Genomic DNA, 13,491 nt, shown 5'->3' on the forward strand with positions numbered 1-13,491 from the left:
TCAGGAAGGATCAGGCTTGTTTTAGGGTCTGGGATGGGGCCTCCCATGCTGCTGGGGGTCCAAAAGCCCTGTATGTATGTGGTGTGTTGGGGCGGTGGGGGTGGCAGGCCGCTGGTTTTTGAGAGATCTGACTTGTTACTGCTGCAGTGATCAGTTCCGCCTCATCTCACTGGTCTCTTTACTATGCTCCACACTGGCTTTTTAGCTCATTCTCAGCTCAGGATAAGCCCCTTAATGCTGTGGCATGCAAGGGAAAGAGAAGACGTAGTTCTCTTGTACTGCGCTCACTATTGTATGAAGGTAGCTATGTGAGACAATGGCCTCCTGAGTGGCCAAATGCTGACTGGGTTCTCTGCACAGCCCTGGGTCCGGCACAGTGCGCAGCCCTTAGGAGGCCTCGTGGAGTGAGCTCAGCTCAGCTCTCGCGATGCACACTGTCTGCCCAATGAGACCAAGATGCACTCAACCGCCAGTAAGCATGAGCTGGTGCTCTCTAGGTAAGGTGAGGCTGCAGGAACCCATGATAGGGAACACCTGGGGCTCTGGTGGGTCCTCCCATCAGACAATCTTTTTTTCTAGCTGTCACCTCTGGCCTTGAGTGAGAGACAAGCAGCAAGATGCATTAGGGAATGTTCTCTGGGTTGATCTATGGAGCTGAGCCCTGGTGGGAAGTCAGGTTTGGGACCTTGCTCTTGTTTTTCTTATCCTATTGGAAGCCAGGGTCATGGGAGTGTGTCCCTGGTAAGAGAGGAAGACAGTGAGGGAGCTCTGCCGAAGGCAATTAGGCTGAATCATCACATATCTGAGCAGACTGCATGGATTGCCTTTGTCAATTGAACAGTGTTGGGAGGACGCTGGCCCAGGGCCTGGACTGGGGGTGGTTCATGACAGCATTAGTATGAAATCCCCAGAAGATGCTTCCTGCTAGAGCGCTTGTGCTCGTTCCTTTTTTGCTCTACACAATAAACATCTTATTTTGGCGTGTAAATTTGGAGAGGAAAGAATGAGTGAGGAGGAGATGGGAGAAAGGCACCCCCCAGGGAAATGCTTCTGCACTGGGAGAGTGCTACCCTTGTGTTCCAGACAGTTCAGGTGACTCCCAGTGGGAGGGTTGGGGGACAACTCCCTGCCTTTTCCATACCGTCTACAGTGTCACCTTTCTGAGAAAGCCCTTCTAAAACTGGGGAAAAAACTCTGCATACTTTGCAGCCCAAAGACTTGAGTTTAATTCTAGACATGGCACTTGTCAGCTGTGTGAACTTAGGAAGTTCTCTGACTCTCAGTTTCTCATCTGTACTCTGCACGGATCATTCCTACCACACAGCATTGCATAAGTGCTCTCTAGTGCTTAGCCTACTGCTGCCACGTGGTTAACGATCAACAAATGCAGAAATTTTTAAAAGATTTTATTTATTTTTAGAGAGAGGGGAAGGGTGGGAGAAAGAGAGGGAGAGAAACATCACTGTATGGTTGCCTCTCGCATGCCCTCTACTGGGGACCTGGCCTACAACCCAGGCATGTGCACTGCATGGGAATTGAACCAGTGACCCTTTGGTTCACAGGCCGGCACTCAATCCACTGAGCCACACCAGCTAGAGCTAAATGGTAGTAATGTTTAATGTCACAGCACTTTCAATGGTTATTTTCAGTTGTTGGTCACCTAATGGGCCAGAAACTCTTCTAGACACAGTGAATATGAAGCTGCACAGGTCCAGCCTCTCCCTGGATGGGCCTCCATTTAGAAGGAGAGATGGGTATGTATCATCAGGGTGCAGAGAGCTGCACACATTGCTCTGGGAGGAAGAGGCAGGGGCAGGGAGGGTCGGAGGAGGTGAGACCCCCAGAGGAGGGGTTTGTAAGCAGTTAGGGTGGGCGCAGGGAGAACAGCAGGACCAGACAGAAGGAGGTTCATACAGGGATTTGGCATTAGACCCACCCGTTGTGGGAGGAGGCAGGAGCTGACAGTAGGGGCTCCCCCAGCAGGTGAGCCCCCAGGGCTTATGCCCTCCGCTGGCATTGGAACCCACACCATTTGGCTCAGGGTAGAGTCTGCAGCCTTTCTCCCTCAGTTGGGTGGATCTGGACCCAGCCAGGCTTGACTTGGAGAGAGGGTGTTTAGATTGCACTTATCAGCACAGAACTCTCTCCATGCTCAGGCCTGTGGTCAAGGGTGGACCTTCCCAGAGGGAGTAGAACAGGTTACCAGATAAGAACTGTAAATGTGGAACCCCTAAAATATAGGCTTCAAGTGGTGTGGGCTCAGGGGGAGGCTTCACAAAACTTTGAAACAACACTGTTATCAAATTGGGACACAGAGAGGATGGGTAGATGGGGTGACCTGTGAATTCCAGTGATCCCATGTGCAATGCTCAATGTCAAACACACACACACACCGCCCCCACCCCCCCAGAGGAGACTCCTTGATATTTGAGGATATACATTTGTGATTTTAGTTATTCACAAATGACTTCAAAACCTTATGATATACAAAAAATGGGTGAATCATTTTGATGAGATAAAAACAAAATTGTATTTGCTACCAGGATGGTATATGTCACTTAGCTGGTGATATAAACACAGCCGGTTTTGTATATTGAGCTCTTATCACGTCCAGACATGTTATATGCTTTAAGGATATTTCATTTAACCTTAGTTAAATCCAGCTCTCTTGCTGTAGACCAGGCCTGCCCCACACAGCTGAGTGTGACTGTAGAAAAGTACACCATCATCCTGACTAGGCTCCCTTGAGTTCATGACCATGGCCCTTGAGTGGACTTTGGTGTTGTCAGATCATCTTGATTTATTTCTAGTTGGTCTCTGCTCTGGTTTCTACTAGCATTACCTGGGGGAGATTGTAAAGTACTGCTGCCTAAATTCCACCCCAAATTCATGAAATCCGAGTCTTTGTGGGATGGGTCTGGGCTTCAGTATCTTTCTTCAAAGCTCTGCAGTTATTCCAATGGGCGGCCTTTGTTGAGAAGCGCTGCCATCCTCTCTAATCTAGATGACTGTTTCACACCTTTTTCTCTGTCTTCAATCCTTTACCACCTCCTCTTCATCCTTAATCTCAGCTGACAACCTTGTTTCCCTCTCACGTGAGAAAACAGCGGAAGAATACTTTTCCACCACCTTTCCACTACTAAATCTATGCCCTGTATTCTACTTTCTGCTTGTTAGTCTGGATGATGAATGGTTTCTGTTCCTATTTAAGACCAACCCCTCCACTTGTGCTGCATCCTGTTCCCTTAATTAAGGACATGACTCCAGTAGTTCTCCCTTCTTTCCAACGTTTCTCTACTCAACCATTTCTCTCTCTCCCCCTACACCTCCCCTCCCTCCACACTCCCTCTCTCCCTCCCTCTCCATCTATGGCTGTCGGGCTGTCATTCCTCCCCTCCACACATATGTACAGGCCCATTTTCCCTGACCTCCTCTGCCTCTCCAGCTACTGCCTCATTTCTCTGCTCCTTGAGTCATCTGTGCTTGCTCCCTGCAGTTCCTCTTCTCTCATTATTTAAACCCAGTCTAATCACTGTCTGCATTCATCACACCACAAAAACTACACCTGTTGGGTTCACTAGCGACCTCCATATTGCCACATCCAGTGGTCAAATCTCAGTACCAATCTTCATTTATCAACTTCATGTATTTTACATAGTTGATTATCCAATCTCCCCTTAAAAAAATAGCTTCTTTTGGCTTCTGGAATATCACTCTCTTTGGTTCTTGTCTCTCACTGGCTTTTCCTTCTCAGTTTCCTTCGTTGGCTCATCTTCACTTGTTTATTTTGGAGCCCCCCAGGGAGCAGTCCTTGGACTTGGCCTCTTCCCTGTCTCCTCACTCCCTGGTGATCCTCTGCCATCCACATGTGGACAGCCCTCAATTTATAGCCCTCCATCCCAGATCTTTTCTCTGAACATGACACTCATATATTCACTCATCTACTCAACAAATTTCCTTAGGTGTCTGATAGAGATCTCAGTGACGACAAGTCCAAAACTAAACTGCTGCTTTTTTCTCAAGCAGCCCCCAGAGTGACAAAGTCCCTGTGCAAATGCCCCTAAGGTGACAGGAGATATAGGAAACACTTAGGAAATGCATACACAATCCCTTGTCTACAATTTCCAAATATAAAAGTCTGTGAAAACCAAGTTTTATTTTTAACTCATTTGGTGACAGAACTTGACCTGGACTGATGTGAGTCTATTTATAAATCTTTAACCTACTTAGTTTAAATATTTATTTATTTGTGGCAGAAATATTACTCCATATAATTGCGGAGAGCTGCCCGACCTTGCTGTGGGTGGCACGTAACATGTGATTGATTTAGTCAGCATGCTGCTTTTCTACAACACGAAGAATTCTGAATCCCAGTGCTTATTAGATCCCACAGATTCCTGATAAGTATAATTATGAACCTGTGTTAAAACTTCTAAATGTCCAACATTTGGAACTATGCCTGTAAAAATAAAGTGTTTTATTTTTTTTCCCTGGTTACTAAAATTTCCTTTAAGGATCTTTCCAGGAACAAACTCATGGTTAGACCTGATTGAGATCAGGCACAGCAGGCCAGGCTGCGATGGGCATGTGTGGAACAGAGGGTGTGAATAAAAGTCTACACGCTGAATAATGAATCTCTACTCCCCAGCCTTAGTTTTTTGTGGGTCCCCCTAGTACTGGCAAGCTAGGGTTATACTCGCTAGTTATAAGATGACAGGAGTCTCCCTGTAAGTTGAATAGTTTGTGGGAAAAGCCCTATAGATATCGCTATTTAGGGTTCTTTAAATAAAATGGACAGATTACTCTCAATCCCTTTCGTAAAATCCACCAGTCCAGCAGTCCTGCCCCACACACAGAGCTTCTGGTCGCTTTTCAGTGCGTCACTTTTAAATTAAAAAAAAAAAAAAAAAGACCACTAAGGGTCACCAGATATTGGAGAAAGTTTGAAACATGAAAAACAAACACGAGACACAACAACAACAACAACAAAGAACCTCACAAGAAATAGAGACAATGTAGGGAGCGGTAGAAAATGTCACAGAAACTATAATTGCTAGTGTCGCAGAGACAAGAGACGGTATCACATTAATACTATACAGACTGCAGAGAAAATGCCTGCCTGTTTTAGAATGTTGTCTCACACACGCCCTTGTCAGCTGGGCCTGCTGCCCCTGATCTTAAGTCTGAAAATTGAGTTTGTTCCTAGAATGATAATTAGAAGAAATTTTACTTACCAGGGAAAAAACACATCTGTTTTACAGACATAGTTTCAAATGCTGGTACCTGATAAGCATTGGAATTCCAAATTCTTCATATTTTAAAAGAAGATGCAGATATAGATAAAAAGAACTCTTGGAAATTAAAAGTATCATAGCAGAAATAAATGAATCAGTGAAGGATTTGGAATATAAGGTTGAAGAAAACTTGCCAAAAGTCAAACCAAAAAGACAATGAAATGAAAAATAAGAAAGAAACATTCTAAAAACAGTTGAACATCTGAGTAGTAGGGCTTACATAAAAAGGGATTAGAGATACCAGAGGGTAAGAATCCTAAGAAATACCACAAGAAAACTTCTGAGAACTAAACAACACAGGCTTTTAGAATGAAAACTTACCTGAGTGCCCAAGGCTATGAATGAAAAAGGCACACACCAAGCATATGATTGTAAAAAAGACTGAGGAAAAGCTGCTAGACAGAGGAAAAGAGCAACCCCCAAACGATTACATAGAAGAAGAGAGATCTGATTCTACACTAACATTAGAAGCTAGAAGATACTGGAGCCCTGTGGAGAGCAAGACCAATAAAATGGCATTGGTCTGATCAAAATAGCATAAAGTACATAAAACAAAGTGGAGTCATTCATGTCAACCAAGATGGCTGTCAGTTAGCCATGACACTTCGGTTCAAGATAGAAACTACCCAAGTCAGAGCAGACACAACTGGCAAGGAGACACTCCTAAGTTATCTGCCCATGTGATCAGAATAGCCATGTCTGACACCACGTTCAAGGTATAAGTAAGGCAGGCTCCAGACCACTCCTGAGACTGCTGAGCTCCACACACCAGAGTGCTGCTCCACGCCAACTGATCTCACTTGGCATCGGTCGCTGGAGGCTCTGCCCTGCTGGACCAAGGACTTCGTCTGCCCTGCTGTCCACCTGGCTCCAGAGATCTTTCCTTGCAAGACACTGGCAGCTTCCTTGTCACCGTGTTGTCTCCCAGACCCACAGACTGAGACTCTGGGACTTGGGTTCATTATTTTCTATTGATATCTGTGTGGGTGTGTTTTATATTTCTCCTAGATTGTTAGAGTATGAGTAGGATATTAATGTATGTTGATCTACTTTGAGTGAACCTGAATTCAATAAAAGCTGAGTGAATAGCATAGTTACTGTGTGTGACTCTTGTCTGTTCCTTGGTGCCGGGCTGCTCAGCAGGCAGCTAGCCCAGCGGTTGCCCGGCTGACTTATAGGAAAGACTATATCGTGAACATATGCTCGTGACAAGCCATACCTTTAAAGTTCTGAAAGGAAATTATTTTTAACTGAGAATTCATATCCAGACAAAAATTATTAATCAAATGTGAGGGTGGAATATTGGCATTTTCAGATATGAGGAGTCTCAACTATTTTACCTCCCATAACACCCTTTCTGAGGAAGCTACTGTAGATATGCTCCTCCAATGTTAGGGAGTGAATTAAGGCAGAAGAAATGGATGCTCCCTTTAACAGAAAGTCACAAAGTAGCTCAGACTTGAGTAGGAGAATGGAAGGTTCTAGAATGGAGATCTTCAAGAGATTAATGACAACAGAAAAAGAACTGTTGGAAAGTTGAGGGCTGAATTAGTGATAGGTACTGACAACTAACGAGTGTGCAAGACAGGAATTAACCATAACATACCACATGGCCAAGCTGTGACCAACAATTTATCTTGTCAAAATAATGTAACTTCTAGTGTTGACTTAAAAAATGGTATAACTACATTAAGAGGATGTGGGAAGTAGAAGAGGTGTATGGGATGGTGGTCAAAGAGCTAAATCCTCATTTTCTTGTGTAGGAAGTTAGTGAATAATATTTAACATTGAAAAAAAAGAGCCATATAACATGATATTTAGATACATTTGGGCAACAGAAATTAGGGGCCTGAACGGGTGGGGCAGGAACTGAAATCATGTATGTGTACTGCTCTGACTAAAAAATGATCTGTTGTCTCTCCATGTATCCAAATCGGCCCCTCATAAAGGCACGATGAAAACTGAGCCATTGTTTGCTGCAGAAAACAGTAACGATACAAAGGACCAGCTGCAGTACCTTCCCTCCAAGATTCTGCATGGGGCAGTGGCAGGAGAGGTTCCTTTTTCTGGGTCTCTGAAAATAAATTCTTACACAATTTCTCTTTTTGTCAGAACCTGTGTATTCAGTGTTCAACTCATCTTTGATTTCATCTCCTTTATTGAAAGAGCTTGGTTTAGCTTTATCCTGACATTGGAGGGAAGAGAGGCCGAGGGGAGGAAAGCTAGCGTGTGGGATTCTGGCTTCGTCACTTACTGGTTCTGTGCCTGGGTTCCTAGCTTAAGCCCTCTTTCCTCACCTGAAAATAGAGAAACTCTTCTTGCTTCATAGGACTGTGTGAGGAATAACTGAATGATTTAGTACATAGAGTGCCTGGCACATAGTGATTGACAAAAACAATTAAATTATAAAAGTATAAAAGGAACACTGTGGTTAACCTTTGTTCTAGGACAGGAGCCCCATAACGTTGTTCTGGGCCCCAGAGATAATAAACCATCCTGATAGGGCAAGAGCTTTGGGAGGGGAGAGCAGAAATAATCCAGGAAGTTTTCTGATTTTAGCAGAAGTTCTTACAGTATTTTGGGTGCAGTGTCTTCTGATCTGACTGTAGAGCTCAGCAAATTTGTAGAGACCCAGATCCTGGAATGTTTTATGCACAGGAATTGATAAAGGCTCTTAGCTAATTTGGCTTGCACATCCAAGCACACTCACAACAATTTCTCACCTCCCAGGTAATGTGGAATAATGGGCCCAGGTTCACAGTTTATCTTTTACTCCAAGGCTCCTGTGTGCCTTGTGCAAACACTCATTTAAGCCAGGGACCTGGGGCCAGAGTCCTGCCTCTGCGACAGGCTAACCACTTCTCTGACTCAAAACCGAGTCCTTTAGTAATAACCTGGTTGGAGGAGTCTTACATCAGGCCCATGAAGCCATTAGGGTGCATGTTATTGGCTTGTTTTATGAACTTCTTTGGCTCTTGGAGGTCTCTGTAAATCCTCGTCTGGTCTGTGGTCAGTGCCTCACACAGTGTGCACCTGAAGGGAATACCTGCTGGAATCTCTGAGGGAGTTTAATGAGGCCAAGACAGCCTCTCACTTAGCAGCTCTTCCTCCTCAGAATTATCTTATGACGCCTCTGGGTCTGACTGAGGGTGGAGGAGAAAGGGGATTAGCTGAGGAGCTGGCAGGGGCTCTAAGGTGGGGGACAGTGCAGGTGGGAGTGAGGGCAGCGGAGGTCAAGCAGAAGACAGGCCCTGAGCACGGGAAAGGAGGTAAGTTTTACTTACTCGGCTGGTGAGTCCTTGGGAAAATAGTGAAATCAAATCAATCTAGATATCAAGCCAGTAACTCTTATGGGACAGGAGGGAGGTTAGGGAGCAGAACACACACAGGTTACAGTGGGATTGTGCATTAAATAGATGCTGTATTAAAACTGCAAAGAAACCCAAGACAGGGGGATACATGGGGACCCTGTGGTCAGCTGAATGCGTAAAGCTGATAGGGTGATAGGAAGAGTTGGTATCAGCCACTTAATAGAAAAAAATCTTAGAAGAATCTACAGTCTCTGCAGCTCTGTTATTATTTCTCATATTTCCGCAAAGTTACACCTGCAGTCCAGGAGTATCCCTTCCCATTGTCTCATCTATCAAAACCCATGCACAGCCTTTGGAAGGAAGGTTTACAAAACAAGGCTTTGAGCAGTCACAATGGATGGGCAAAACCCTACTGCAAAGCCATGCACTGGCTCATGGGCAAGTCCTCCTGCTCTCATGCACAGCCCAGTCAGACTTCAATGAGCCAGAGTCCGCTGGAACCCCAGAGCTGGTCTAAACCAAGTTGTTCAGAGGTTTATTGAAGGGATTCAGGGAATGCTTATGAAAATAAAAAGTAGGAAGTACAGATGAGCCTTGCAGCTACTAGAAAGTCATCAAGCATCTGGTTTCTCGGGCTGCACAGTTTCCTGTCTGCCTCATCCCAGGCCTCTACCCTGTTCTCTTTGTGTAACAACTTCCTCTCTTCCTGCAGGTCCCACAGCCCCATCATTTGCTCTTGTGCATGGCATTTGCTTCTTATACGGCCCCCACTACACTTCCTTTAAGCTTTAGGGTCCACTGCAAGCTTGCTGTAGTCTTTTTTCATAGTTGCAATTTTGAAAGTGTCTGATTGGTCCAGCTCCCTATTTATGCATAAGCTTCTTCTTCTTCATTTTTTAAAAATCTCCACCCAGGATGTTTTTTCATTGCTTTTAGAGAGAGAAGAAGGGAGAGAGAGAAACATCGATGTGAGAGAGAAGCATTGATTGGTTGCCTCCCATGTGTGTCAGGACCGGGGATAGTGCACACCCCGAATGGGGATTGAACCTGCAACATAGGTATGTGCCCTGACCGGTAATAGAACCTGCAACCTTCCAGTTATGGGACAATGCTCCAACCTACTGAGCCATACCAGCCAGGGCATGAGTTGCTTTTAAATCAAAATTTCACCCTTTGACCATCAGGGGAGGCCCAAAGTGTGAGTGGGTGGGGTAGTGGTAGGTTGGGCAGGTAAGATGACTTGCCTACTTGAGTAACATTGGAGGTCTGCAAGCCATCCTCCAAAGGATTGAAAAAGCATTGATGGAACTCCATGTTCCCTCAGTAGTGTGTGAGTTGCTGTGGCTGGAGTGCAGGGTACATGGGGTGGAGTGGTAAGGGGGCTGGTCAGCTAGGAAGGGGCATGAGACGTGTGTCCCAGAGTCTTTGCCTGGGTTACAGAGCCACAAAAATCTAATAAGTCTGTTTAGACAGGTTAGTGGGTGAGTTATCCATCTCTCACTGAAGGTTTGGCCTGGAGTAAAAGGAAGGAGGTGAGAGGCTGGCTAGATAGGGGTGGAGAGCGAGGGCCTCCTTCCTGTGAAGGAGGCAGGTGAATCGGCAGCCCAGTAGTCCCCATACTCTGAGAGTACCTTGCTGCTGTTCCCTGGGGAGGGCTCCCTATGGCAGGCTCCCAGGTGGCCATCAGTGGGGCTGTGTTTTCGGGTAGAGATCTCTTTCTGGCCTGGTTCACTCTCCCCATGGGGACTCTAGCTCCTGGCGTTTTGTTGACATTAATTATTCACAGCAGCAAAATGCTCAAATACTGCAGGTAACTTTTTATTTTTCCGTCTCACCTGATGCTTTTTTTGTTTGTCCTGATCTGCCCTGAATCTTTGTAAGACCTTGACATTTCTATACCCTCAAGTGGCTTGCTTCAGCTTCTGTTTCATCTGACGTCAGTCAGTTTTCCTATCAGCACCTGAATGACGCTTGTTTCTCTTTGCATTTTTCTTCTAGACACCGCCCATCTGTATTACTACTCCTTCTCTGTTCCTAAGTGTGGTTTTCACTTTTTTCCTCTTTACCACACCCCCCCTCCCCAACCTTGACTAGAGGAGCTCATTTTGTCATCATGGATCTTGTCTTAGACTTGGGCTGAGCTCAGTGTGAGCATGGAATTTGAAAACCCAGACTCCTTGAAGGCCGCACGCATTTCCACTAGAAACGTGACGCATGAACAATTTGGAAACTCTTTGATCAAGCAATTTGACTTCTAAGAGTGTGTCTTAAGGAAAAATCATGGATTTTCCTCAAAGACTAATCTTTACAAAGGACTATTTGTAATTAGCAAAAATATGTTGGAGATGACTTAGATGTCCAGCCTTTCGGGGTGGGGTAAATTTATGGTACAGCCACATAAATTGTCTGGCTTTATTGCATCTTTGTAAAAAAAAGTCTTATTAATAAAATAAAACTAATAAGTATGTGTTATCTGTAGTTATCTTGGGTGGGTGGAGAAAGAGTGAGTAACTTTTCTCCTTTTTATGACTTAATTACATTTTCCAAAATTTCTAGAATGACCATGAATTTCTTTGGAACTAAGAAAAGCAATCACTTTAAAAACAAATGCTGTCCACTCAGACAGCTATAATAATATATGTGTTGAAAATTTACACTCAGTTAAAAATGTCTCCAAAATAAATTAGAAGTTGAGTTCACATTTACAACATTGTAAACAGCTTACTATATAGGTCAAAGTGAGACTTGAGCCAATTTGATGTATCTGTTGATTGAAATCAGTTGTCCACAACCTTATCTGCACACAATCCTTGGGGCAGGAACTGTAGTTTTTTCACTTTTATTTTTCTTATGAATGATAGCAAGTAAGTAGCACCAGGGTTCAGTGTCTGTAGTACTTTGCTTTGCTTAGTCTACAGTCCACTGTGAAATGCTCAGCTCCCGAAGGTGTAGGTTTGGGTGAATAGATGGCCAGTTTGAACCCTGGGAAGAAGGTTGGCTCCTTAAGGTGAGACTGTTCTGGAAGGGGCTCTGACGTGGTAGGAGTGACCAGGGCAGGGAGTGGGAGGGGCAAGGGCTCCTACCCTCCTGCATTTATTAACATATGTGCCTCTGGTGCTTTGCAGGCAACTTTACTTTGTTTTTTGCTTCTCTGCAGGCAAGGTAGAGACAACTGTGCAGACGTCTGCAGCCAGCAGCCCAGAGAGAAGCAGCTATGGTGCCCAGCTGAAGTGATCTGGCCTCCTTGAACCTGCCCCAGCCCTGGTGCCAGGTGTCTGTCCCAGCACTGAGGTAAGACCCTTTCAGTCGCAGCCTGGGGGCAGAGAGGGCAGAATGCCTCTTATTGGGGTGGTGGTGTGTGAAAACCTCCTCTAAGGCTCAGAAAAGAAGTAGCAGTTTTTTCTGGTCCAGTCAAACCATCTGCTTCCACCTCAACCGATTGGGAGGCAAAGTCTTTTGGTGGCCAGAGAGGCTTTGATTTTTCAGAGCAGGTCTTTTGGAATCTGAACAGGGAGTTGTGTTTTCCCAATTGCTGGTGAAATTTGGACTCCAAACCAGTAAATTTATTCTCTGGGTAAGATTGCACCTGATTCAGGTGAATGCTTAATTTAGGTGTACCTGTTCTGTTCTGCAAGGGAAGTCAAGCTCTTAGGAAACTGTTTCTCTGTGTCTGTTTCTGTCTGTCTGTCTCTCTCTCTCTCCAACCCAAAGAAAATAGAATAACAGACATTGTATGGGGGGAAGTTATTGCAAAACATTCCAGTAAGCTCATTAAAAATGACTTTAATGACCCAGGTATGTTCTGATTATAATAGGATATTTGGAAAAGTACTGATGGTGGAAGAAAATAAAACACACCTAAAATGCTGCTGCCGTTAATCTTCCAGGTAGTTTTTATTAAGGTTACTCTTTAAGCCTCCATAGCACGCTGGCTCCTCTGGCATGGAGGTAGAGAGGTAAGGCAGAAAAAACACTCACTTAGGAGCCAGGAGAACTTGTTTCTAGTCTGGAGGCTCTTGAGAGCAGATTTTTAAATATTCAGGATTTGCAAGCTGGTTGTCAAAGATTGTTGGCAGCTTGAAATTGGCCACGGTGGGAAAATTTACACCGCGGACATTAGCCAGTGCTAAAAACCAGGGCTGTTTTGTCTCGGAGATTTGGATTGCCAGCACATCTGTGGTTCCAGTGCTTCCTCTACCACCAACAGGCTGGGTGGCAGAGCATGGGCAAGGCATGTCAATGGTGCATCTCTCTGCTCAATAAGCGTTTGTTAAATGAGTGAATGAGAGTGAGATTTCTGTTTTTATTATCCCATACGAACATTGGGAGGGTTTCCTAAGGAAGGGAAAATTAAACGTTTTGTATGCTGTGAGGCTCCCTGCCCATGGAGGAAGGGGGTTTAGTTGGTTAGTAAATCTCTGGTATATTGATGGAGAGAAGTTGCTGGAGAGAAGTTGCTGGCATTTCCCTACTTGGGGGAATCTGTGAATTACTGACACCCTTTCATAAGTGCAGATGAAAACTCTCCATTTACTGACCAACATCTGGGGCAAATTTCCTTGCTGGAAAAATCAAGAAGTGGGTCAGAGAAGTGTGAACAGGAAGCCCCAGCGCTACCAGTTGTGAGAGCCAGGACTGAAATCAGAGCTTTTGACTCCTAAGCTCTAATGGTGGGGGGTGGGAGGGGGTAGAGGAGGGAGGAGGAGAAGGGGCATTTCCTGCCAAATGTGAAATTTAAACAAAAGCCTCTTTCTTCAAGGCCCTGCTGTCAGCAGATTAGAGCTAATTAAATTAGCATAATGGAGCCCCAGCATCTGCCCCCTCCCTGTACTTTCTGAACCTCTTGGTTTCTTCTCCTCACCTCTTACCTGGGTCCTGAAGGAGGG

At 45.0% G+C, this 13,491-nt stretch overlaps 1 protein-coding gene across 5 annotated transcripts in view; it reads left to right on the forward strand.

The window, feature by feature from the left end:
• The window catches only part of ST6GAL1 (ST6 beta-galactoside alpha-2,6-sialyltransferase 1), a 118,065-nt gene that overhangs the window by 14,804 nt on the left and 89,770 nt on the right, over positions 1-13,491 (forward strand). For all 5 annotated transcript variants that reach the window (XM_024564566.4, XM_053918203.2, XM_045199122.3 and 2 more), the window contains exon 2: positions 11,763-11,896. The gene's annotated coding sequence lies outside the window, so the exon portion shown is untranslated. The remainder of the gene's footprint in view (positions 1-11,762; positions 11,897-13,491) is intronic.

The sequence above is a fragment of the Desmodus rotundus genome, chromosome 2, assembly GCF_022682495.2.
Source record: "Desmodus rotundus isolate HL8 chromosome 2, HLdesRot8A.1, whole genome shotgun sequence".
In the NCBI taxonomy this organism is placed as follows: Eukaryota; Metazoa; Chordata; class Mammalia; order Chiroptera; family Phyllostomidae; genus Desmodus; species Desmodus rotundus.